The sequence below is a fragment of the Trachypithecus francoisi genome, unplaced genomic scaffold, assembly GCF_009764315.1.
Source record: "Trachypithecus francoisi isolate TF-2019V2 unplaced genomic scaffold, Tfra_2.0 Lachesis_group2, whole genome shotgun sequence".
Lineage (NCBI taxonomy): Eukaryota > Metazoa > Chordata > Mammalia > Primates > Cercopithecidae > Trachypithecus > Trachypithecus francoisi.
Genome location: NW_022681465.1, coordinates 120699660 through 120727271, shown reverse-complemented (window position 1 = coordinate 120727271; position 27612 = coordinate 120699660). Strand labels below are relative to the sequence as shown.

The window sequence follows — 27612 nt, the reverse complement described above, 5'->3', positions numbered from 1 at the left end:
GTAGTCAAGTTTATGGAGTAGGATGCCTGTCCCAGGGTCTTAATTAGTAGGACATAGACATCATCATTAACACTGAGGTCTTTATCAGGGACTATCTGGTTGCTAGAAATGACTTTTACTCAGAAAAGTTTACATAAATGGGAACTGGCCATCAAGATTCGAAGCAATCTCACATCTGAGGCTGCACAAAGTGCGCAGGGCTTCCAGAGAACGAAAGCGTCCTCTCCATGTCTCTCTGGGGCTCCTGGAGTGCTGCCCTGCTTCTCTCTGATCACATGCTCCATCACCCTCTCTGCAGATCTGCATTGTCTCTGAGTGTTTTCTTCTTGCTTTTCCAGAACTTCAGCCCACCTGGGATTTTAATGCACTGGGCTTAGATCTGTCCAGCTCTCAGCTACCTGTGCGGGAGGCAGGAAAGTCAAGTGATAAAGACCCAGGTCATATTCTGTCTATGGAACTGTTACTGCAGGTGCCGGTGGAGTAGCACTGCAGCCAAATTGCAGCAATGCAGACAAACTACATCCACATCACTCCTTTCCCCACCGATATATCCCGTGTGTCCATATTGCCGAGAAGAAGCCTGTGCTGAAAATGTCAACCAACAGACACTAACGGTAGATACAGGCTCGAAAGATCTCAGGGAAGGTCCTTCCCAATATATAAAACCCATGTTCACTTGACTCCTTAAATTCTTTATCTACAGTGTCAGTTTCCAAGAAACATTTTGTTTCAGAGTTAGTAGAACTTATTCGGAATTTCCTATTGGAATTTCAGTCCATGGTATAGGTATTTACATAAACAAAATAATATAGGTTCCTCTAGAGATATCTTACAATTATTTTTAGTATATATACTAAAAATGGAAATCTTTAGCTTTTAGTATAATTTTAGTATATATCATATGTACTATACTCAACTATACTAAATATGTGTATTAATATACACTAAGCTTAAAATATACTAAAAGCTAAATATTTTGATTTTTGCTTTAAACTTTTTTCTTGGAGAATTGGGATGCATCATAACCAGCTGCATGCCATAATCTGACAAACATGATCCTTCATTAAACTTGATTTCGTCATCTATAAAATGGGCATACAAACAGAGCTTACTTTGCAGGGTTGATGTGAGAATGAAATAAAGCTCAACAAACGCTAGTCTTTCTTCTTCTTATAATCTTGCATCTAAGGGCTAACACTATCTAATTGATCCAGGGCCTGGATCTCTTGGTTTAAATTCTCCAAAGGATTCGTCTGATTGGCTGTGAAGTGTGTCTCTCCAGGGTCAGGAATCTTCCAGAGTCAGGTTGGAGGAGAAGGATCACGTGAAGCAAGCATGAGCACACAAGCTAACCATGCGGCTGGTGGGGAAGGTGATTGCCGAGAAGCCAGGATGGGTAGGTCTGCCATGGCAGATGCAACCCAGAGCTGGAAAGGCAATTGAGACCATCTGGCCCAGTCACTCCAATTTTCCATGTTTAGAAACCAAGGCTCTGAGAAACATAGTGACCTACTTCTAGTTGGGTATTGACCTACACAATGAATCAGGGGCAGGAGCTCTGTTCTTCCCACCCTGCATCCTATCTAAAGGGGCAGGAGGCCTGCCAGGCAGGGAGGAGAGCCCATCACTGACCCTCCCACCTCACTACCTCAGAACCTCTGAGTTAGCTCGTGTTGCAGCCTCCTCCTGTCAACACCCTGGAATCCAGGCTGCAGGAAGTACTCAGTCTCCTGGCCCTCTGCTGCCCAGCCCTGGCCACCTGTACAACAAGGTTCCACCTGTTCCTTCCAGCTAAGCAGGTTTTATGGCCACATGCATGCCTCCCTCCATACCTTTGCTCAGGTAGTTCCCTTACCTGGAATGCCCACCTTCCACTCCCCGCCCTCCTGAGTTCCACAGACTCTGCTGGAGGCCACACCCTCTGAGAGGTCTTCCTGACGCATATCCCTACCCTACTCCAACCTAACAATTTCTGTGTCTTTTTCTCTCTCTGCACTCCGTCAACTGCCACCTGCCCCATCCAGGAGGCACATAATTACATGTTGACTGCCAATTTTAATTCAATTATAAGTTCTCCGTTGAGGTCAAAAACCTTGTCTTAAACATTGCAACAACAAAGCACTCAGTGCTGTGCTGGGTACCTGGAAGGTGGTCAGTAAACATTCGTTGAAGGAGTGGGTGAATGTAGTGAGTGAACACAGTGAGCGAGTGAGTAATTGACTGTCAGTTGGGAATTGAACCAGCAAGAGCCTTCCTGCTCCAGGATATCCTGGGAAGAGAGGTGAGGTCCCTGCTTAGAGCAGTCCCAGCAAGTCATTCACAGGGGCTGAACGCAAGCTCCGTATCACCTACTGCTCACCACAGCTCACAACAGCCCTGTTATAAGGACACTGAGGCTCAGAGATGAAAGTAATTTGCCAGGGGCCGCCGGGGCCATGCGCACCTGAATGGGGATCAGGCTGCTGTTAAGCTAACTCCTTGACTTGGGCTCTGACCACCTACCCCATGCACGGGATGCAAATGAGCAGGACACACTCTTGACCTTCAGGAGCACCTGGGGTGGGGGTTGCAGGGCTGGCAAGGTGTGGCTGGAGGCCAGTCCTGAAGAAACCATTGAAACCCAGGGGCCCACACACCCCTGGGACAGAAGCAAAACCAGGGTCAAGTGACCTCTCTCTCTCTCTCTCTCTGCATAACAAAGTCTCTGCGTTTCCTTTGACCTTCAAAACCTCCCTATAACAAGGCAGGATGAGGGTCATTAAATCTGATTCACAGGATGGCAAATTGAGGGTCAGAGAGGTTGGTGGGTGGCCTTGGGAGCCACTTACAAAGACTAGATGAGGAACCAACTTTCCCAGCCTCCTGCCTAACCACCCTTCTCCCCACTGTCCTGTGGGGGTAACCCTGTTCCAGAGGGTCAGTCAACACTTGGTTCCCAAACGCACTCTTCTTTATCCTGCTGCCTGGCCTCTGTTACCCCTGCCTGAATGCCCTTTCCCCACCCCAAACTCTGCTGCTGCAGGGCTCAGCCCAGATCCCACCTCCTCTCCAAACTTCCCCACGTCTCCTCTGATCGAATTCCTCTATGGACCTCAAAGTCTTTCTCTCTATATCATACTCTGATTTAGTACCTTTTAAAATAAGAACACAAGTGCCTGGCACAATGCCTGGCCCATCGCAGAGCCTGAGGTAGTGTCCTCTGGAATGAAGTGGTGTTCAGCAAAGTGTGGTGTAAAGAACGTGGGAATGAGTGAATGAACAAATGAATGGGTCTCTTGCCTACGTTTCACTGCTGTTGAAGGGATTCATTTCGGTGAAGTAACCCACAAAGCTCCCAGCACAGAGCTGGGTACAGAGCAGGTAGCTAGCCAGTGCTCGCTGGCATGAGTCAGTTTGAGGCAGTGCTGTCTCTAGGCCACACCTAACCTAGACTTCCTGAATGGGCCAAATGCCAGCATGAAGGCCCCAGCAGGCATAGCGCTGGGAGCTGCCTATGGATCTCCCAAAAGGAGCAGTCTGCGGCCCTGCCCGCCTGCCCACCCCGTCCGTCCTCCCAGCTCAGATGCCGTCCATACTGCCCCAGCCTCCTTCCTGGGCATGCAGTTTGGGGAAGAAAAAGGAGGAGGAAAAATCAGGTTAAACCAGATGGCAAAGCTGTTCTTTTAATCAGTAGTCGTGGAGCCCTGGAGCCGGGGCCAGGAGGCGTGGCTGTGAAGCAGGCCAGAATGGCTAGCGGACAGGCGCAAAGGCCCTGGTGTCTCCAGGAGCTGGGTTCAAATCCTAGCCTGTGGGCTTCAGCTGTCATGATGCTGGACAAAACCCACTCCCTCTCTGAGGCTCAGATTCCTCACCTGTAAAATGCAATAACAGTAACTTGCCACATGCTGGTCTGCAGACGAAAACTGACTTGGGACGGGTTCTTACCCTATGCAGCATAAACTAATGACAAATTAATGTATCTCCCTATGTATGTGTATATATGTCAACATACTGGGTCACCAATTGCCCTCCCTTAAGAAGGACTGGCCCTTATTCTGTGATTATATCCTTCCTTTATTATTATTCTATTTTTATTACAGAAACGGTCTCACTCTGTTGCCCAGACTGGAGTGCAGTGGCACAATCACAGCTCACTGCAGCTTTGAACTCCTGAGCTTAAGCGATCCTCCCACCTCAGCCTGTAGCTGGGACCATAGGCACACACCGCCAGGCCTGGCTTATTTATGCTTTTTAGAGACAGTCTTGAACTCCCGGCCTCAAGCAATCCTCTGGCCTCGGCCTCCCAGTGCTGGGATTATAGGCATGTGCCACCTCACCAGTTCCCTTCTTTGATGATTATTTTTTCAGTGGAAAGGACTAAGGGCCTTTGTGCTGCTGTTCCCTCTGCCTAGAGTCCTTCCCCCACCCACTCCCACCCACAAGACTCACTGCCTCACTAGCTTCAGAACTTAACTCACACGTCTCCTTTTCAAGAACACCTTCCCTGACCACCCTATTGAAAATTGCCATCCACCCACAGTGTGCCTTTCCCCCTTGCCTGACCTGTTTTTCCTCCATAGCACTTAGCCCATCTGACCTCTGATTTATTTCCTGCTTGGGCCATGGTCTGGCTCTTCCCAGGAGGGCAGGGAGTTTTGTCTGCCTTGTTCACAGCTGTATCCCAAGGCTTGAAAGAATGCTTGGCACAGAGTAGACCCTCAATAAGTATTTGTCAACTGAATCAACAATTGAGTGGATATTTGCTTTATACTGTCTTTCCATGGCAAGATAAAAAGCGAGCAGTCCTACATCGACTCCCAAAATCGAGGCCTTGGAAAGGACAGGAGTTCACTGGTCTATGACGTCCTTACATTATCGAGAAAATAGAGGCAAAAGAATGCAACACGGATGGGCGCGGTAGCTCACGCCTGCAATCCCAGCACTTTGGGAGGCCGAGACGGGTGGATCACAAGGTCAGGAGATCAAAACCATCCTGGCCAACATGGTGAAACCCCACCTCTACTAAAAATACAAAAATAAAAAATAACAAAGTAGCTGGGCATGGTGCTGCGCATCTGTAGTCCCAGCTACTGGGGAGGCTGAGGCAAGAGAATCATTTGAACCTGGGAGGCAGAGGTTGCAGTGAGCTGGGATCACACCATTGCCTTTCAGCCTGGCGACAGAGCGAGACTCTGTCTCAAAAAAGAAAAAAACAAAAAAAGCAACACATATTATGGCACCAGGAAAAACGCACTAAGCAGTAATAATTAGTCCCCTCTTCCTCTGGTCCCCTTCCTCTCCCCACATTCAGCCTAAGGCCTTATCTGTCTCTGAACACTGCAGAACCTACAGGCCCATACCAGCTTTTCCCAGCACTAAGTCAGCAGCCCTCTGTCCTCCATTTTGCTTCATTCATTGATTTTCTTTAAAGATCCTGATGACGGACCCAGCTTGGGAGAACCAGCCAGACCTGTGAACAGGTCTGATGGAGGCCCGTCCTGCCTGGAAGACCTGGACACCAATATAGGTGAGCCTTGTCAGGATTTCACAGCTTTCATGATCCCAGGTCACAGGTGAAAGAAATAAAAGGTTTGCGTGTGTTTGCTTGCTTTTCAGCTCCAGGCCTGCTGGGGAGGAAAGTCCGGGTGTTAAATACCAAGGCTGATTGTAGCCCTGGAGGTGCTGGCACCAGGCAGAAAGGTTTGACAAAGCTGATGGCCCATACCCACTGGCCTTAGGAAGGGCAGGAGCAGCTTTAGGACCCTGGGCCAGAGCCAGAAGGAAGTGCAGAGACTAAATTGTTTGATTCTGGGGAAAACTAAGGGCCAGAGAGGTTGTGGGCCTTACTTCAGATCTCACTTGGAAATAGCAAAATCAAAAAGCTGATTTCCAGACAGGCATGGTGGCTCACGCCTGTAATCCCAGCACTTTGGGAGGCTGAGGTGGGCAGATCACTGGAGGTGAGGAGTTCAAGACCAGCCTGTCCAGCATGGTGAAACCCCGTCTCTACTAAAAGTATACACACCAAAAAAATTAGCAGTGCGTGGTGGTGAGCACCTGTAATCCCAGCTACTCAGGAGGCTGAGGCAGGAGAATCATTTGAACCCAGAGGCAGAGGTTGCAGCGAGCCAAGATTTTGCCACTGCACTCAGCCTGGGTGACCGAGCTAGACTCAGTCTAAAAAAAAAAAAAAAAAATCAACCCTAACATTCTTGCATCTCCGATTCCCTGTCCAGCACCCTCTGATCAGGGCAAGAGGGGCTCCAGCCCTAGGCCCTGCATTTTAGAAGGTCTTGCTCAGACACTGCCCCTCACTGCAAGTGAGGAGTCTTGGGGAACAAAGGGCTATGCCCATTTGGAACCCACATGCCTCCCTTCCAGAGGACACTCTGGGTTCCCAGGACCCTGCGGTTCCCTGTCCAAATGCCCATGCCCAGTTCTGAGGCCTCCTGGACCTCTCCCATTTTCCCTAGTGTGGACCACATGGCCAGTAGGTGCTCCAGCCCTGAAGGCTGGTCAAAGGGCAGCTGCTTGGGGGATCTGGGTAGAGCTTGGCCGCGTGGACTGAGTGCCTGGTATCTGTTTTTCTCTCGGTGCAGGAAAACATGGAGAATGGGGAAAGTAGCTGCTGCATGCCAGTGTGAAACTCCGAGGAGTCTAGTCTTTCTGATCTGGCCTTCTAGGTCATCAGGAGGCTCTGCCATCATGTGAGGAGGTATGACATACTTTATCTAGCAGTTTGTTAGCTTGCTTTAAAACTTTTAATATTTAGACATTTGGTTTATGACCCTGCCAGGGAGAGTCTGCTGTCTGAAGAGCATGCTGGTCTCCAGCGTGGGGAGAGAGAGCACCTCTGGGCTTTGCTGAGGAAGGTCTTGGGAAAAAAGAGTGAGTGGGCATCTCCTCACACAGGTGCTTGGTTTGCTAGACCTAGGGTCATTCTCACATCACCTTTTCAGCTGAGGAAACTGAAAGTCCCAAGGTCACACAGCTGGGAATATACAACCATATGGCCTTTACCTTCCCCTAAATGATAAGTTTCAAATAACAAAAAAAGAGGACAAAGAGAGATGGTTTTGTCTTTCTTCTGGGGGCACCTCCAGCGCCTGCAGGCTTTCCTACCTGTGCATCTGCCCGGCCACTTTGTCCAGCCAGCCCGGGTGTGCAGGGGCTGTGTGTCTTGTGTCTTCCCACCTGGCTGCTGCTACAGTCCAAACCTCCACTGTTGATTTGACTTCCTAGAAACAAGCCTGATTTGGGGGCTCTGGAGGTTTGAATGCAGGAAATATTGGGATGTGGTTTCCCAGAAAGTCACACATCCCTTTAGCTTTCCCAGGAAGTGCCGAGTCCTTGCTAAGACCATTTCCTGTGGAGGGAGACACTTGCTCTCCGTGAGTGTCTGTTTAATTGTTTTTGAGAAAATGATCTGGACCGGAGGGAATGAATCTGGACCAGACCTTGACACTGCGCCAGTTAAAGAACTTGCGAATACTGGTCCCATCTTTCCCTCTAATCTCCCCTCTTCCCATTGCCTCTGCTGGTGCCCTGGGCTCCACTTACAGCCCCCTAAGCAAGCACTGCATTTTTGCACATGCTGCTTCCACCTCGGATGGATGCCTTTTCCCTCCTTTCTTCACTCCACCAGCTTTCTACTTCAGGTGCCAGCTTAGTGCCTGGCTCCTTGGGTCCCTCCCACTTGTCCCCCGGCTGTACCTTTTATGTCTCCTCTGTACTTCCCAAGCTCCAGAGTGTCCTCCTATAAACAGACTCTGTGTACTGTACTGTGGGCTGATTGCTACTTGTCTGTCTCTTGTCATCGCTGGCAAGCAATTTGGGGTAGGGATTACATTTTATTCACCTCTCTGTTCCAGTGTGCAGCTCGGACATGGAGGGCAGAAGGTGCTCAGGAAGGATCTTCGGCATGCAGGAGCCTCCTCTCTCAAAGGGTATTCTCCAAGCATGAACTTATTTGCTATTTACATGCCCGAGGAGGACTGACCTTAGCAGCTATGATGACCTCATTTATCACTGTAGATAAGCACTTGACCAGGGTCTTCGCCGGCACCCCGGGCCCAGCCTCCTGCTCTACTCGTTTCTGGGGGTGGGGGCACCTGCCCACTGTCCTGAACCTTTCCTCTGCTTGGGTAGGGACAGGGAGCCCCAGCAGCACTTGTTCCAGGATGACCCAGCAAATTGCAAGGTGGCATTTGGCCTTTTTCTGAGCAATTGCCAGACTTCGTCCCAGGGTGAGGAGGAAGCCAACAGAAGAGCTGGGGTGAGGAGATCAAAGACCTTCCCAGAGACTCAGGCAGGGCCCAAACCGAGGGCATTTCCAGGCAGGCAATGGGGCCAGCCCCAGGGACACGCCAACGCAGTGCTGGGGCCACGGGGAAAGGTTGGTTTCGAAACCACATGTGCGGCAGCCTCACCACTGAGTCATGCTTGTGAGGCCTGCTGGAGACCAAAGACAGGGACCGCAAGCTCAAAACCACCTAGTTAATGCTGACTCCATTGATTTCCTGGCCTCCCACTTCCAAACCTTCCTTGGATGGCTAAACTCCTGGAAGACACACCTGTTTTTTTATATTTGCCTGGTATACCCCACTTCTTTGAGTGACAGCACCCCAGAGATCCCCTTCTCCACTCTCACTCCATGTAGTTAAGGTGAGGTTGGATTCTCTCCTCCCTGCCCCCCCAACCCCCCTGCCCCCAGCACTAAGGACCCAGGCTCAGTCAATCAGAATATCTCTCATGCCCACCATGGGCTCTAGGATGGGAGCATGATGGAAGAGTGGCCATTGAGGCTCAGTTCCAAGACTTTTGTAAGAAATGCTAGGGGAGGAGCCCCTCTCTTTTCCTGTAGGGAGTGCTCACTGTGCAAATATGCCAACCTGAGGTAGCTGGAGCCTCCATGTGCACAGTGGAGAATCAGGTCACCCCACAGGAAAGCAGGACCATAACGGGGTACTAGGCAGAGACCCAGCCTCCTGGCCATGCATCTCTGAACTTTTCAGCTGTGTGGACTGATTCTTTTTTGCTTAAGCATGCTTTCATTTTTATTTCATTTATTTATTTACTTCGAGACAGAGTCTTGCTCTGTTGCCCAGGCTGGAGTACAGTGGCATGATCTCGATCTCAGCTCACTGCAACCTCCGCCTCCCCGGTTCAGGAGATTCTTCTGCCTCAGCCTCCTGAATAGCTGAAACTACAGGCACGTGCCACCATGCCCGGCTAATTTTTGTATTTTTAGTAGAGATGGGGTTTCACCATATTGGCCAGACTGGTCTCGAACTCCTGACCTTGTGATCCACCCGCCTCAGCCTCCCAAAGTGCTGGGATTATAGGTGTGAGCCCCTGCGCCCAGTGAAGCATGCTTTCAAGTGGGGTTTCTGTCAATTGCAAACAGAAGATTTCGGACTAATATTCCCTGGATAATATTTATTCTATCATCCTCTCCATTCTTACTCTCCGTGCCACAGCTTAAGCTTCCTCATCCACTTCCACATCCCTACCTTAGATGATTGTAACAGACTACCAACACAGAATTACAACGGAATCCCTGCAGTAGATGACTAACTGCTATTTGCATGCATGTTTTATTTGTGACAGTGATCTTACAAATCGATTTTCATGTCTCACTGATGAAGGCACCAAGCGTCAGGGAGACAAGGGACTTGTGTGCAGCCAGTAAGTAGCAGAGCTAAGACTTGAACTCAGATCGTTTGACTCCAAAGGCCTGCTCTTTCTCCGCAGCTCACTGTCGTGTTTTGCTTCTTTCGACTCTAGGTGCTGCCAACAAGGCCCAATCGTGATCCTCCCACAACAAGAGCAGATTGTGAGGTAAGAACACTTTGGTCCCTAGGAAACACAGAGCCATGAGTGTGGCCAGACTCTGTCAAATATCTTAGACTTCATGGACACACTATAAGGGCACAAATTCTAGTTTTGGTTTATCCTTTTTCTCCTGCCCTCATCTGCCCTCCACTCAATTTCCAAGCTCATCTTTAATTTTGTTGCCACGGTCTCATGGGCCAGGCTTGGGTGACATGCCCACCACTGAGCAGTCTCTTAGGTCAGGGGATGCGCTGTCCGATGGGGTTGCCTTAGGTCATAAGCCCTGCCCTGCATCTCGGTCAGTCCCATTCAAGCCACATGGATGGAAAGTGGGGAAGATGGTTCCCCAGAGGCAAATAAGGTGCTGTTACCAGGAAGGGTGGCCACTCCTTCTCACTCCCTTGCCTAAGACCTCAGCCACCCAAAGCAACAATCATCTATGTGGTTCTATAGTGTGGCAAGCTCTATGCTGAGCACTGGAAGAACAAAGAGAGATGGGGCACAGACTTCTCCCTGACCCAGGTGATGAGGAGCTCACATCTGAGAGTATGTGACCATGGATGAGCCACCAGAATGCCATGGGATCCAGCTACAGCCAAGGAAGCACAGAGCACCATGGGAGCGATTTGTTGTGCTTGGGGATGGGGAAGGGGACATGGGAGGAGCTGTATTGAGAAGGTAACATGGGTACTTGGCTTCACAGAGTGTGGCAACTTTCATCAGGAAGCGATGGTGGGGAAACAGCATCTCTGGCGGAGGGAAGCAGCAGGTGCAGAGGTGCAGAGGCATGAGGAATCTGTCACATTCTGGGAGGGGAGTATGGTTGGGTGGCAATGCAAGACAGAGAAAGCAAGGAGGGAAGGAGGGGCCTAGCCTGAGGAATAAAGAATGCTAAGAGTTTGGATACCTTTTTCTGGCCCTTCATCTGAACTTTACTGGCCAGTCCAAGAGAAAGCTGTCACTTCCCCACCCCAAGCTTCCCTCGAAAGAGGAAGGATTAATTCAGAACAAGATAAAGAAATGTCTGGGGACCTGAGTGTGAAAAGGAGAGACAGAGTCAGCCTGAAACCTGCAACTTGAGCAAGTGAAGGGGGCTGGAGAGGAGGACAGCAGGCCAAGGAAGGGACAAGTCAATGGCTGAACCCAGTAAAACCTGCCATGTCTAGCCCTGCACTGGGCCGTTGGGCTACGGATACAATAAGACAGGGCTCCTGGCCCTATGGCTCGCAGGCTGCCTGGAGAGGTGCACAAGGACCCAGGCAAAGACAAACAAGTGGGCGGAGTTCAGTGGCAGCAGAAGGCCAAGGGGCTTAGGGAGCACCAGGAGCATCTGCTCCAACACAGGGTCTGGGAAAAGCCTTCCTAGAAGACGGGACATTGGAGCTGGACCTTAAAAAATGAATAGGGGTTTGCTACTTAGACACTGAGGAGCTCTTAATTCCCTGTATCCCACCTTGTATTGTGACTGGCCACACTGTACTGACGGCCTACATTTCTCCTTTCTGCTGACCTCCACTGGATGTTCACCACAGCTGGCTGGTTCATTGAGTTATCTCCCATGCCAAAAACGGCAGCTGGCATGTAGAAGATGCTCAATTAACGCATGTGAGAGAACAGCCTGTGCAAAGGCCCAGCAGAGGGTGCAGAGATGGAGCTTGGTACAAGGTGGGTGGAGCGGGTGGTGTCCAGGGCAGGAATGACCTTGTTTGCCCATCTGAGTAGCTTGGATTTTATCTTCTGAAAGAGGAGGAAGGTGATCAAATTTGCATTCATTCATTTATTTGACAAATACTTATCAAACACCTGCTATGTGCCAGGTATTGCATCAGGCCCTACGGATAACATGGGCAGAAGACCAACTCCTTCTCCACGTGGAGCCTACATTCTCATGGGAAAATAGAGACCAACTTGTAAGCAATTCAAAAATAATACCTTGTCAGCCAGTGATGAAGTGCTAGGTAGAAAAATAAAGACCGGTAAGAAGCTAAAGTGACGGCGGAAGACAAGGGAGGTTCAGTGGTAGGTAGGGATGTCTCAGATAGCATTGTCAGCTGCAGGGAGCAGAAAACCTGCTCACAGCCACCCAGCATGTAGAGGTTATTTATATCTTGCAACAGGAAGCCCAAGAGGTAAGCAGTCCCGGGCTGGCTGGAGACTCCATGGTGATGTCAAGAAACTCCTCCTTCCTGGTCCACCTCCTCAGCATTATCTCTGATGCTTTAACTCTTTTGTCTTTGAAATTGACAAATGATAATTATACATATTCATGGGCTACATAGTGATGTTTTGATACATATAATATATAGTGAGCAGATCAGGGTAATTGGCATATCCATCATCTCAAATCTTTATCATGTCTTTGTGTTGGGAACATTCAATATCCTCCATCTAGCTATTTGAAACTATCTACTATGTTATGTACTAGCTATAGTCATCCTGCAATGCGAGAGAACACTAGAACTTCTTCATCCTATCTAGCCATCTAGGAATTTTGTATCCTTTAACAAATCTCTTTCTATCCTGTCCTTCTCCCTATTTTTTAATGAAGAGAATGAATCCATGCATGCTATATTTATTTAAAAGTACATAATTGAAAACACTGAAGTCGATATCTTGCTGACATATGAATTTCTCCATCCAGAAATATTCAGGAAAGCCCGATGCTCACAAAAGTAACCAGCATGAGCTTTCTGGTGTGAAAAATAGGGGAAAGGGGCCAAAGCCACATCTGGGTGGACGTGATGTGTGATTGGATGGCACCTGATAGGCATATGTGTGTGCATGTTTGTGTGTGTGTGTGCATGCATGCATGCAAGGTGACTGATGCCTACACTACACTAACTCAGTAGAAGCAAGCACTCAAAGCCAGAAATGTCCATGAGAATATAGCTTCCATCTCTACCCATCTCCCACAGAGAAACTTGGAAACATTTTAGGAAGAGCATCCGGCTTCCTAAATCTCATAGAATGGGAGCCGCGGGACAAGTCAACAGCTGCCAAGACATGGTTCTCAAAAGGATTGCTCTGGAACAGTGGGGAAGGTGGATTTGGGAAGCAAAGTCTATAGGCAGGGACATAAAACAGTCCTGGGAGAGATGGGGAAGCCTGGACTAGGGCAGGTGATGGGGATGAAGAAGAGGGGGCAGCTTTGAGAATGATGCGGGGAGAATGCTGGAACAGTGACCGCTGAACAAACAAACATAGAAGTGAAGGAGGGTCACGGGGCTCCTTCATTTGATGGGACCCAAATGCAGAAGCAAGAACTGGCAAGCTGCTTCCAGTCACTGATAATATCAGGCTCCCTGTCAGAGAGTGGCTTCTAAGAGGCAAGCCCCAAGAGCTCTCCGAGGGGTCCCTGCAGGGGCCTGCACTTCTTTTGTTGGTGACACCAGCCAATGATGGAATCCAAAGACTCAGTACTGGGCACTGGTTACTGCCTTGGGAGCTAATGGCACATGTGTTAAAAAATGAAAACACACAGCAGCAGCTCTTTGGGGAGTTTGGAGAAAGGCATACCGAAGCAACCTAGGTCACTGGACACTTGAGTGACTGGGTCGCTGGTTAGTGGAGACCCCGCTGGGAAGTGGTGTAAATCACTCTAAAAACTTAGGGCTCTGACTATACCTTAGCAAGAAAGGGAGGTGGATTCGCTCCAGAAATATTTCTTTCCCGTGCCTGCCTCTTTCTTTCTTTCTTCCTTTCTTCCTTCCTTCCTTCCTTCCTTCCTTCCTTCCTTCCTTCCTTCCTTCCTTCCTTCCTTCCTTTCTCTCTCTCTCTCTCTCCTTCCTTCCTTCTTTCTTTCTTTCTTTCTTTCCTTCCTTCCTTCTTCCTTCTTTCTTTCTTTTTTCTTTCCTTCCTCCCTCTCTCCCTCCCCTCCCCTGCCCTCCACTCCCCTCCCCTCCACTTCCCTCTCCTCCCCTCCCCTCCTCTTTCTTTCTTTCTTTCTCTTTCTTTCTTTCTTTTCCTTCTTTCTTTCTTTCCTTCCTTCCTTCCTCCCTCCCTCTTTCTTTCTTTCTTCTTTCTTTCTCTTTCTTTCCCTTCCTTTCCTCCTTCCTTTCTCTCTCTTTCTTTCCTTCCTCCCTCTCTCCCTCCCCTCCCCTGCCCTCCCTCCCCTCCCCTGCCCTCCACTCCCCTCCCCTCCACTTCCTCTCCTCCCCTCCCCTCCTCTTTCTTCTTTCTTTTCTTCCTTCTTTCTTTCTTTCCTTCTTTCTTTCTTTTCCTTCCTTCCTTCCCTCCCTCTTTCTTTCTTTCTTTCTTTCTTTCCTTCCTTCTTTCTTTCTTTTCCTCCCTTCCTTCCTTCCTTTCTTTCCCTCTCTTTCTTTCCTTCCTCCCTCCCTCCCTCTCTCCCTTCCCTCCCTTCCCTTCCCTACCCTTCTCCTTCCTTCCTTCCTTCCTTTCTTCCTTCTTTTCTTCCTTCCTTCCTTCTTTCCTTCCTTCCTTCCTTCTCTCTCTTCTTTTTTTTTAGACAGTGTCTTGCTCTGTCATCCAGGCTGAAGTGCAGTGGCATGAACATGGCTAACTGCAGCCTTGACATCCTGGGCTCAAGAGATCCTCCCGCTCCAGCCTCCCGTGTAACCGGAACCACAGACATGCGCCACTACATCCGGCTAATTTTTTTATTTTTTTGCAGCGACAGAGTCTTGCTTTGTTGCCCAGGCTGGCCTTGAACTCCTTGGCTCAAGCGATACTCCTGCCTCAACCTCTCAGATTGCTGAGATTACAGGCATGAGCCTCTGTGCCTCACTGCATTTATTTTTCTTTAATGTAGCTAGTTAAACTGGTTTCAGTTGATCAAATATCCACCCTTCCTGGGCCAGGCACTGTTCTCAGTCCTGGGGAACAAAACAGGCAAAAATCTCTCCTCTCACAGAATTTAGATTTCTAGTAGGAGGCGACACCCCAAATCAAAAATAAACACTGTAGTCTATTTATAGTATGCTGGTTCCTTTTGTTTTTCTATGTTAAGCAGGACTGTTAGAACATATTAGAGCTAAATGTTGTGCACAGACATTCTTTATTACATAATAAAGGATGTAATAAATAAGAATTTACACTTATAAATTATTCTACTTGTTTCTTCTTTAACCACAAAATCAAAAGGAGATTTGGCCTATGACACATGCCAGTCAATCAGTAATAGGCAATGTTTTGGGCGTCTGTTGCTTCTATATTTTTAATTCAAGCATTTGAGAGAATTCAAGATGAAAGCACTGAGGGCTCAGAAGTGAAATGTCCGAAGATCAGTCCATTGGCAAACAAGACCCAGGGATCTCAACTCATAGACTCAGGTGGTACACATCCTCCACCACCTGCCTGAAACTACCTGTTCTACGCTCCAGACAAAGCTGGTTGCTGTGGGTGCACACGCATATGTTTCATGGAAAAGTTATCATGAAGTGCACAGCTCTCCGTAGGTGACAAAGCATTTGTGCCTTTGTTATCTCAGGCCACTCTCCACATAAGGTTGCCAGATTTAACAAATACAATCATGAGACACACAGTTAAATGTGAGCAATATTTGAGACATGCTTGTATGGAAATAAATCATCATTTATCTGACATTCAAATGTAACTGGACTTTCTGTGTTTTGTGTGGCAACCCTAACTCTGCAACCCTCAGAAGTAGACAACATTAGCGTCCCCATCTGATCACTGAGGCTGAGAAAGTAAATTGCCTAAAGTCAATAATGGATCAAAGGGTGAAAGAACTGGGCCTTCGCCCTTTCACTGGTTGCTGGGAGAATGATCACTCCCGGATCTCATCTTCAGGCATCAGATGCGCTGGGGCCAACTGTGGGAATCTCAGGGTAAGGAGGGAGGGGGACTTTTTCAGGGAGGCCAGCCATGGAGGGACCGGCCACCGTGAGTTGTGGACCACAAAGTCTTCATAACAGAGGGCAGGGACGGGGAGACGTCGATGCTTTGTTGCAACTTAGTTTTGGTTTGCTTACTGTACCAGGGCCTGGGCGCCCCAGCCAACAAGGCTGGAAATGCAGGAAGCCATCTGGAGCCATGTGCTGAGTCACAGGGCCCAGAGAAAAACAAGAACATCGTGACGCCAGAGCAGGGGTGGGGAGAAATCTCCCTCGAGATCTCCGTGGGCAGCGGAAATAGAAACTGCTCCCTTTGAAGCATCTATTAGAAGATCCAAGTCTTTAACAGATCACCATGAGATTTAAATTCAGCTCCTATTAAACACCAACTGAACCCATGTGAGAATGTCAGGGAATCAGGTGGTGAAGGGGCAGCCGTTTTAATTTAATTTTATTTATTTGAACAGAGTAAACCTCTGTTCAATCCTGACTCATCTTCTTTCTTCTCTTACTACCCATTTGCCCTTGAGCAGTTCACTTAAACTTTCTGACCCCGTTTCCTCTTCAGTAATAATAATTCTTGTCTCATTGAGATAGTGTGAGGGCTTAAAGGGAATTACATTTTTCAAAAGCATCTTGCACAGATCTGGCACAGTCAGTGGTAGGTCTTCTTAGCATAGGGATATAAAAAGATCGTTCTGTGAGGTTGGTGTGGGCATTAAATTGGATGACATATCTTTACTTTCAAGCAAGCTCTGGACTGAGCTCTTAGTAAGGTTTCAGCTAAGGAGAGAGATTTCTTTCTTCTTCTCTAGATACTGGGGTAACTGGTTCTCGTCCCCCAGGGTTCTAGTTAGTATAACTAAATACATACACTCACAGTGAATGTTTACACAACATCCGCTCATTCCATTCCACAAATATTTCTTTTAACATTGTACACGTTACTGGCTCAGCCTTTGTAGAGGTCTAGAAAAACAAAATTAGGATGAATATCTCCATTTTGTTGCTTTTTTTTAAAGATGGAGTTTCGCTCTGTCGCCCAGGCTGGAGTGCAGTGGCGCCATCTCGGCTCACTGCAACCTCTGCCTCTAGGGTTCAAGCAATTCTCCTGCCTCAGCCTCCCAAATAGCTGGGACCACAGAGGCACACCGCCACACGTGGCTAATTTTTTGTATTTTAGTAGAGACGAGGTTTCACTGTGTTGCCAAAGCTAACCGCGAACTCCTGAGCTTAGGCAATCTGCCTGCCTCAGCCTCCCAAAGTGCTGGGACTGCAGGTGTGAGCCACCGCGCCCGGCATGCTGCTGATTTTTTAATAATCATTCTGTGGGAGGCCCTATGCTAAGTACTTTGCATGCATTGAATGCTTGGAGTAATCTTTTCAAATTCGTGCTATAGTAACCCCCATTTTATAGATGGAGAAACTGAGGCTCAGAAGAGTTGACTGTGCTGCCCAAATGCACAGAGCTAGTGGGTGGCAGAGTTGAGACTCAATCCCAGCCCTGATTCTCTCAAAGGTTCTGACAGTCACACTATGCGTGAGCTCCCAGAGAGAGAGAAAAACACTCAGTTGAAAATTTAGAGTTACTCATGCACGAAGGTATATAAACAGCACAAAGTGGTGAGACGGTCAAATGCTGATGGAGAGGCTGGTAATCAGAGTTACAGGCAGTTCTGGGCTGGGAGAGGATCCCTGAGAGCTGTACCATGAAAAGGGGCTTTCTAGAAGGTGAAAATGAAGTTGGGGAGGAAAGCTAGACCTTGAAAAATGATGTGGAGCAGGTCACAAAGCAAAGGCACGTCGAGCAGAGGCCCATCTGGCTTGGCCAAATATGGGCTGAGCTCAGTGGAGTCAGGTGACCAAGGCAAGGTGTGCTTTGGAGAGCAAAGGGAGGAAGGTTGAGCTGGCACAGTCTGGCTGGCTGGTATTAGTTTCTAGAATGATAAGCTCCTCAGCCTGGCTGGAGTGACTTCTAGCTTCGGAACATCACTGCTCAGGGGATTCCTGTGTATCACACATTGGGCCTGAGCAGCAGAGCTGAGAGTTGTTCCTGTTATCAGAAAGGGAGGAAGTTTCTGCAGAGTAAGTGGGCATGGTCTGTCTTGCCGGAGGGCCTCAACCTTTACTCTCCTGGGTAAGAGGAGAATGATATTTCCATGGTCTTCAGAGCATTCCACTAAGAAGCCCACAAGCTAAGGGTCATTACAGCAAACTCAGAAATTATATAACCTTTCTGCAGACCGCGGTAATATATATAAAGAGGATTAAAATGATGTAACCCTTTGATCCCACAATTTTACTGCTAGGAATTAATCCGAGGGAAATGGTCATGGGACATCTCTCATGAGAGAGGAGACAATGTGTGTATGGACAAAGATGGTCACTGTAGAATGTAATATTAACTTACAAACACAAGAATCAGAAACGTCCCACCTAGTCAGTAATGGGGGCTTAGTTAAAAAAACTATGATCCAGGCCGGGCACTGTGGCTCATGGCTGTAATCCCAGCACTTTCAGAGGCTGAGGCGGGCAGATCACCTGAGGTCAGGAGTTCGAGACCAGTCTGGCCAACATGGTGAAATCCCATCTCTACTAAAAATACAAAAATTAGCCTGGTATTATGATGTGTGCCTGTAATCCCAGCCACTCTGGAGGCTGAGGCACAAGAATCGCTTGAACCTGGGAGGTGGAGGTTGCAGCAAGCAGAGATCACACCACTGCACTCCAGCCTGGGTGATAGAGTGAGATTCAGTCTCAAAAAAAAAGAAAAAAAAAGAAATTTTGATCCACCCATACAAGGGAACGCTACACTTGCATTCAAAGTCAAGGTGGTCACATCGTAGTAAGGGAAAAATCAGTTATAAAAACATTAAATATAGTATGATCCCACCTCACAAGTATATTAATCCAATTCATTCACTTATTAACTATGTAATGAAGATGTTCTGTAAGCTAAGCACCATTCTGGGTAATGGGGATATGGAGAGGAACAAGTTTAGGGTGGGAAGTTGTCTGGAGGAAGACAGGCAATAAACATATAGACTTAAGAATACACAAGATAATTTCTGAGCATGGCACACAATGCCATGAAGAAAGGCATGTAAGATGGACTAGTTTAGTGTGTGTGAAGATGGAAGGACTATCCAAGGAGGTGACATTTCGGCCATGACTTGCACATTGAAAAAAAAAAAAATCCAGTCATGATTTCCAGAGTCATGAAATCCAGAGCATTTCAGGCAAAGAGGCAAAGGCCTGGAGGGGCAAAGCCATTGGTGTATTAGGAGGGAAAAAACGAAAGAGAAATCATGTGTGAGTACAGAGAGAAGAGGTAGGAGAGGCAAGCAGGGCCAAATCACACAGAGACTGAAAGTCAAGGTGAAGTGTTGATAAGGAGTTTGATAAGGAGAAATGATTTCCTTCCAAGTGCTGTGGAAAGCTACTGGATTCTAAGTAGGCAATCATTATACAGCTGACCCTCAAACAACACAGGTTTGAACTGTACAGGTCCACTTATAAGTGACTTTTCTTCCACCTCTGCCACCCCTGAGAGAGCAGGACCAACCCCTCCTTTTCTTCCTCCTCAGCCTACTCAAGATGATGATGACAAGGGTGAAGACCTTTACGATGAGCCACTTCTGTGTAATGAACATAAATATACTTTCTCTTCCTTATGATTTTCTCAATAACATTTTCTTTTCTCTAGCTTCCTTTATTGTAAGAATACCATATACAATACATATAACATACAAAATATGTTAATTGACTATTTATGTTCTCGGTAAGGCTTACAGTCAACAGTAGGCTACTTGTAGTTAAGTTTTTGGGGAGTCAAAAGTTGTATGCAGATTTTCAACTGTGAGGGGGGTCAACACTCCAATTTTCATATCGTTCAGGGGTCAACTGCCTTTAACTTTATGTATCCAGAAGGAAATACACCAACAGGTTAGTAGAGATTATTAACAAGTAGTGGGGTAATAAACCATGTTTAGAAATCTGTGTGCTATTCTGTAACTCCTGAACTTTTGTAATTGGAAACAAACAGTAATTTCTATTTTTAGAGGACTCACCAGAGAGCAACATGGACAGATGACGACCATCACCTGGAGCTCCAGATTGAAGAGGCTTTTCCCTGCGCAATCTCTTTTGATTTTCACAATAACCCTGTGAGTGAAGCCAGACCACTGTAATTAAGACCTCCATTTTGGAGGTGAGGAAATCAAGGCTGGGAGCTGCAAAGAGGCTGAGGCAGGAAATGACAAAACTGGGACAGGAATCAAGGTTCCACAGCACTGGTCCAAGCTTCCTGATTTTGTGGCCCAGCCAGGCTGATGGCTGAGTCTGCATCAGATTCACCCAGAGACCCCAGGGTCCCTAACAAGAAGTCTACAGGGTTACTCTCCTGCTTGGGGGAGGGCAGGGATGAACCTAGAGCCCCCAGCTGCAGATGACTGGAACAAAAAGAAGGGTCTTTCCCACATAGCAGATGCTCAACAAACATTTATTGAATTAATGCAATAGCTTGCTTTTGGGGGAAATGCTACCTTTGGGAGCATGGTTTTGCTAACTTTACAATTCAGTAGCTGTGCATCCTCCTCTGTCAGTCCCCTCCACAAAGTTGGAGTGTAGGTTCTGGGGCCAGAATGTCTGGGCTTGAATCTGCCTCGACCACTAGCTGTGACCTGCCCTTTCCACCTCAGTTTTCTGATCCGTAAAGTGAGAGTTATCATCATGGCCTCCTTGAGTTGCTGTTTGGACTAAATGAATGAATGAGCACTTTGAAGAGGTGTTGGCATATACTGTGTGCTCCATAAGCATCAGAGGCTACTAGCATTAGCATGATAGGGCTGTTGAAAGGATGAGGTGAGGTTTTTGGCAGTACAGGCAGAGCTGAGCGGGATCTCGATAGGTGGTGGCTGCTGCGGCTGCCCTTCTACCCCCATGACTCCCCTTGCCGGTGTCTCAGTGGTTATTCAGAGGAAACATACAGAAATGCACTGCACATCATTTTTTAGAGAAGGGACACCCCTGTTCACCAGCAGGGTCCTTTGCCAAGTCAAATCATAGCTCTGCACTCTCTCATCTCAGGAGGTTTCTGTCTGTTCAAGATCACATGAAGAATTTCCTGGCACTTTCCAGTGTCTCTGACTCTAATTCATTTAAAGAGCCACCTTTTAAATTTCAGGCTTGACATTTGCTTAATAACATGTGCGGAGCCTGCTCTGGTGAGCGGCCCCAGGGTCACCACCCCATCCTTCTGTCCTCCACTCCTGTTTTCCAACTTCAATGGTTTAAGGTCCACCGATAATTTTGCTATTGCTATACCATGTGGTCTAGTCTTTCCCTCATTATTTTTCCTTAACTTGTCTCCCATTTAAAACTTAAAATACATTTCTTCAAAAGGAAAACTTACTACCATAGATGGAAAGCCAATCTCACCTGCTACAAATAGAAGCTATCCGTAAAAAGATAGACCACGAAAATAAAACAATATTATGGAATTCTAGAATATTTCATTCTAGAGGAATAGGGTTGCCTGTGGCAGACTCTGGGCTTGAGGCCTGTTTGATTCCCATTTGAAAGGGAGATTCGGAGAGGTGTTAAAGTTTGAGGGAGGTGTTAAAGACCTATTAGTACCAAAGTGAGATTTTCTTCTTGGTGTAATGAGAAGGATTGAAAGAGAATTTTCACAGGAGAAAAACTCTCTCACCACAGGATGAAATCTATTTGTTTCCCTGTCTTTTCACTTTCCCCTACTCCCCAGGGGCAAGGGGTTCCCTATTATATGATTCAGTTCTTTATTGAGAAGAGTTAAAGAGACAGTAGTCCAGCCCCCGCTTCTTGCTTATTATACCATGCAAATAAGATTCTTTCCCTGCTTTGCAATGAGGGAGCTGAATTAGAGAGATGTTCTTCTCGGAGGATCTCCAGGCCCTGAAAGTCTGTGAGGCCCCATCCAAAAGTTTGTTTGGCTGCTGTCTTGGTCCATCCAGGCTGCCATAACATAGTACCATAGACTGGGTGGCTTATAAACTACAGAAATTTATTCCTCGCAGTTTTGGAAGCTGGAAGTTGAAGATCAGGCACTGGCAGTTCAGAATCTGACGAGGGCCCACTTTCTGGTTCACAGACAGCTCCTTGCTGTGCCCTCACGTGGCAGAAGAGGCCAGGCAGCTCTCTGGGGTCTCTTTCTAAGGGCACTAACCTCATCAATGGGGCTCCACCCTCATGGCCTAATCCCCTCCCAAAGGCCTCCCTACTAATACCATCGCCTGGGGGTTAGCTTTCAGTATAAGACTGGGTTAGGGGCAGGCAGACAAAAACACTGTCTATAGCAGCTGCACATAAATATGTTCTCACCTGCTGAGCAACAGAGTTGAAATCTATCAAGGGGATGGCCCCGTTGCATGGGTTGTGTAGCTAAATCTTCCTAAGGAGTAAAGATGTAGGATCCATCACATACCCACAAATAAATTCACGTTTCCTGGGGGTGGATTTTCTGCTTGTTGAACTAGCAGATGGCTGTGCTTGAGATGAAAAAGGAAGTTGCTAAACCCTTCTCTCTGCCCAGTGCAGAATTTGGAAAGAAACAACCAAATAACTTGCTAACTTCAGGTTCTGTCCCCTGTTTCAGTAGCCCCGCGGATTCCTCCTGCAGTGGTTTCCTTATCAGAGTCCCTGGGAGGCGCTGCCAATGCATCATTCCTAAATTATTCTGTTTTTGTATCTCCTCCCTTCTCCGAAGTCAGAGGGGACCTGCCTCACCTGGGTGCTGCATGCAGATTTCTTAGCCTGATGCTCAAGACCTCATGCAGCACAATTTCAACCTACAATCCTATGGCAGTCCTGGCTGCTGGGATTTCCTTCCCTGAGTCCTCTGCTTCTGACAAGCTGGTTACCTGGCACACAGCAGGCATGAAGAAATGTTTTTGCATGAAAGCATACGCCTTCTGTTGTGCTGCAGTTTGCCTCCATTCATCTCAACATATATTCCTTGAGTGACTGGGACAACTGGTGCTTGAAGACTTCCCGTATCCAGACACTGGTAGAGAACAGACACTGTTCCAGTTTGCCCTGGACTTTCCTGATTTTAGCCCTGGAAGTCATGTCTCAGGAATCCCCCACCCCACCCCAGGCAAATTGGGACAGTTGGCCATCCTAATAAGTTGGGCTCCATGCATTCTATTTTCGTGGGACTTCCAACATAGTGAGAGTAGATGACATTAAACAAATTACCCCACAAACAAATGCATAATTACAAACTATGGCAGGTGCAAAGGAGAAGTCAACCCTGAGCTGGGCACTGTGGATATGAAGAGAAAAAGACACCGTCAGGCCTTGGTGAAGCACCCTGCTTGTAACTAGGAGACAGGGGGACACGCAGTTTATTTATTGTGAAGTGATGAGCACAGTGAATCAGAAACCTACACTCTCTTGTCCCTGTTCACATTATACTGTTTCTATTTTCATTGGGGTTTCAAACATTAGAAACCCACTCTGGTGAATTAAATAGAGGGGTATTGAAAGGGATTTGGAAGGAAAAGCTAAAAAAATAGGCCTAGGAAGAGACAGAAACACTTGTGTCTTAGGGAGTTGAGATAGTCAAAAAATAATGCCAGAACAAAAGAACATGCTTTGTTTCACTTCCATTAGAAAAATTGACTCTAGCTGTTCAATGCCCTTGGGTTTCTCTGGCCAATATCCTGATTCCAGGAAGAAAGTATATGACGGCCAAGCTTGGGTCTCATGCCAGCCCCTTGGCCAGTCTAACGGGACACCATGATTAGAAATTCCACCAAAACTGTGTGCAGCTAGGCATGGGGATGCGCAGTTGCTATGGGCAATGGAGGGGCGGGCGCTGGGAAGGTGAAGGCCACAGCTGCCTGCTCTCTCCTCTTCAAAAAGGGACCCAGACATTGCCTTCTCCAGGGTCTCTTACACCGTGGTCACTGCCCTTGGAGTGCCTTTCTGCTTGCTTTTAGTCCAGAATATTCTGTTACCATGGCTAGCACGAGGCTGACAGCTGTTGTGTCTTACCCAGCCACCCCGACTATTATCACCTTGGAGCATGAGCTGAATCCTCGGGCACAGCTAGTACAATGCCTGGCACAGCCAAGAGACTCCATGAATTTTGCTGAGCACTTTCTGGAGAGTTTGCAGAGCACGTGGCCATGATGATCCTGCCATCCTTCCCTGGCCCATTGCCCTCCAGCCAAACCAACCTTCTTCCTGGATCTCAAACACTGAGCAACTTTGCAGCTCGCCTGGCTATTCCTTCATCCCATGTTGCCTGCTTTGCCGGTCTTGTGACTCAGGGGTTCTCAAGTGAGGGTGGTTTTGCCCTCCAGGGGAACACTTGGCAATGTCTGGGGACATTTTTTGGTTGTCACCCTGGAAAATGGGACGCTACTGGCATCTCGTGGGTAAAGGCCAGGGATGCTGCTAAACATCCTATAATGCACAGGACAATCCCCCAACAAAGAGTTATGGGATCCACAGCATCCACAGTGCCAAGGTTGGGAAAGCCTGTAGCAAGGCGCAATCCCCTCAGCCCAGAGACCCTCCCGTTCAGGAAGGCTTCCCTGAGCATCACCCGTTTCTTTCTCTCATGCCCCCCACTGTATTTCCTTCATGACACCTTGTCACAGCCTAAAATGATCCTGCCTGCTTGTTCAGTTGCTGGCTTGGTGCCTGTCTTGTGGACTAGATCGGTCTGATGAGAGGGACCCCCTTGGGCCTTGCTCGTGGGGGACTCCCCTGCATGGAGAGTAGCACATGGCATACAGCAGGCTGCTCAGTAAAAATGTGTTGCAGGAATGTTGAATAAAGAAATATGACCTCAAGTTTTCTTTTACTTTACTTGTTTATTTTTTGAGACAGGGTCTCACCATCGACCAGGCTGGAGTACAGTGGTGCAATCATAGCTCACTTCCGCCTCAACCTCCTGGGCTCAAGCGATTTTCCTGTCTCAGCCTCCTGAGTAGTTGGGAGTACAGGTGTGTACTACCATGCCTGGCTAATTAAAAAAAAAAAAAATATTTTTAGAGACAGGGTCTCTGAGTCTTTCTATGTTGCCCAGGCTGGTCTTGAACTCATGGGCTCAAGCAATCCTCCCATCTCGGCCTCCCAAAGTGCTGGAGTTACAGGCATGAGCCATTGTGCCCAGCCTCAACTTTTCAAAAATCAATGGTCAGAAAGCTTGGCTGTGAAGTCCAGCTTCTTTCAGGCTGGCTGTCTTCGCGTGTCTGTGTTTATTTCCACAGCCTGTTCACATTCAGTCTTTGTTGTTGGCTGACTGTGTGGGCCTTCGGCAAATTTCTGAAGCCTCCCAGGCCTCAGTCTCTGCATCTCTAAAGTGGGGGCATTATGGTCAGCCCCAGTACTTAAGAAAATGCCTACAGCACTTAAGAAAATGCCTGACTCACAAAGGTCTCTGTAAACGTCATCTCTCAGCAGCAGCATCATGTTTTGGCTGGGGCAGGCAGTGGGGACAACAGAACGAGCTCTGGGGCCCTACCAGAAGATTAGGGGATTAATGCAGCTTGCCAGGCCAAAGCTGTCCCCATTTGGTTTTGCCAGCTCTTGCTCCATCCATGAAATAAACCGGATGAAGCCTTTATCCAGCCCTTGTTTTGAGAAGGAGGCAAGCAGAGAGCGTGGATTTAATGTGGCAGATGGTGCTGTTCTTGAATTATGAAACCAAAGGCGGAAATTAAAGTGCTCCATTGCAACAGATACGGGCCAGCCGGGGTAGAGGGCAGGAGGTGGGGCAGAAAGAAGTGCAGGAAGGAGGTGCTGTATCAACCGGGCAATGGCTATTTTCAAGGGTAGCTGGAGTCTTAAGATAATAGAATTCCGTAGCCCCAAATAATTTTAGAATCTTCATCTTACATAGGCAAATGAGGCTCAGAGAAGGAGAGTGACTGTGAAGGTCACACAGCTGGTTAGTGGCAGAGCAACTCACTCGTCCTGATTCTTCGAACAGTATTATTTTTTGCTGCCCCAAGCCAAGGCCAGTGGTAGACCCTGTCCCAGGGCTTCCTGATTTTGGGCCGCTCTGCCTTACAGAGGACTTCTCTGGATGGGCACCCAGTGTCCAGAGGGAACCCAGGGTCAGGCAGCACAACCCCAGGGTCTTCTCTGCAGCTGTTCTCCTCCTAGCACACGAGGAGATACCAACCACCGTCCCGGAGCCATTCGGCCTGGGTCTGAAACCCAGCAACCGTAGCTAAGTTTTTTACTCACCTGCAACCTCAGTTTCCTTATCCATAAAAACTGGAAAAATAATAGGCTCTTCCTTATGGAGTTGCTGTGAGAATTTGATAAGCCTTCATCACATAAAGTTTTCGGTCCTCGGCTTGGCACATAGTAAATGTTCAATAAACCGTTAATTCTCTTTGCAGCTCAGAATCGACTTCAGAGTCTAACCGCCCCCTAGGCTGTGAGCCCCTCAAGGCAGCTGTGTATGGCACAGCTTTTGTTCTCTGTGCCTTGTACAGCACCTGCCGCCTGCTAGGGGCTCGGGAAATGTCGGTGGCCAATGCCAGGTCCCTTCGAGGACACCCATTTCTCAGGCATGAGAATGGACACCGTGGAGCACCGGGAAATGCTGCCAGCGGTGCATGTGACTCTGTCACTCGCTTAGACTTTAATCCTAAACGGATAAAGCAACCTTTCTGTCCGACGGTGAACCAGCCTCGTGACAAGGGCTGTTTGTTTTCCCAGCCTTTCTCTGTAGCAAGGAGCCTTTCCCCAAAGACACCGTAGGCTATTTGCATTTAAATTGGTTTTCTCTCATTATAGAAATCTCTCAGGTCAGCTGGAGTTTCCATTTTCCTCCCAGTCAGTTTGGAGCCTCCATTTCTCTCTCGAGGGTCCCTCGTGCTTTCCTCCCTCTCCCTGGCAGTGAGATGTGATCACGTATTCTCACTGTGGAGACCAGATATCCTGAGAAAGGCGTCTGCATCCCATACGAACTTGGAGTGTGTCTCACAGGAGAAGGGGGAGGAAGGCAGGCGGGGAATGGAGTATCCTGGCCCCTGCAGTTGTGGGAGGAGACCCCGTGGTCCTTCAGCTTCAGGATTTAGGACTCATTTTCTCATTTATTCCAGAAACATCTACGAAGCATACTGCTGGGTGCTTGGAATGCAGAGATAAGTAAAACACACTTGCTGCCTTCCAGGAGCTCCCTGTCTAGTGGAGGAGAGAGAAAAGCAAAATTTAAAATATATATAATATGTTCAAATAATTGCTTTAATATGGGTCAGAATATATTCCAGCCAGACTAGAGGCTTTCAGACAATGTTTATCATAAACTAGAGTCTCTCTCTCTCCTCTCTCTCTCCCCCCTCTCTTTCTCTCCCCTGCTTTCTCTCTCTCTCTCTCCCCTGTCTCTCCCGTCTCTGTCTCCCCCGCTTTCTCTCTCCCCTCTCTCTCTGTTTCCCCCTCTCTCTCCCCCCTCTCTCTCTCTCCCCCCTCTCTCTTCCCTCTCTCTCTCCCCTCTCTCTCTTCCCTCTCTCTCTCTCCCCTCTCTCTCACTCTCACACACACACGTATCACCGTACATACATACACACACACCCACACACACGTGTGCATACATACTAGTTAACATGGTTATAGCACTGCCTATGTAAACAGGTACTCTTGTAAGATACATATATATATTTATATGCACACACACATACATACACACACATTCACATATGTATGATATAAATTATATGTTTATATGTTAATGTAATATACATTTTTCACTTAATCTTCATGAGAAACCATGAGGAAAGTACTGTTATTATCGTTGTTTTACAGATGAGGAACTGGAGACATAGAGAGATTAAGTCACTTACCAAGGTCATTGCTAATATTAGGTTGGTGCAAATGTCATGACGGTTTTTGCCTTACTTTTTAAAATGGCTAAAACCGTCATTACTTTAGCACCACCCGATAACTATAGAGACAGACGGGAACCCAGGCAGTCTGGCTT

General features: G+C 47.7%; 2 long non-coding RNA genes across 2 annotated transcripts; one reads left to right on the top strand and one right to left on the bottom strand.

Moving 5' to 3' along the window:
• LOC117065475 lies at positions 1–26292 on the bottom strand. The gene is made up of 3 exons (XR_004429936.1): positions 25872–26292; positions 19697–19790; positions 1–398 (listed from the first exon to the last, which is right to left on the bottom strand). It is a non-coding gene; the product is annotated as an uncharacterized LOC117065475 (long non-coding RNA).
• On the top strand, positions 7849–19787 carry LOC117065476. Its single transcript, XR_004429937.1, has 3 exons — positions 7849–7925; positions 9766–9819; positions 19688–19787. It is a non-coding gene; the product is annotated as an uncharacterized LOC117065476 (long non-coding RNA).
• Positions 26293–27612: the final 1320 nt, after the last annotated feature.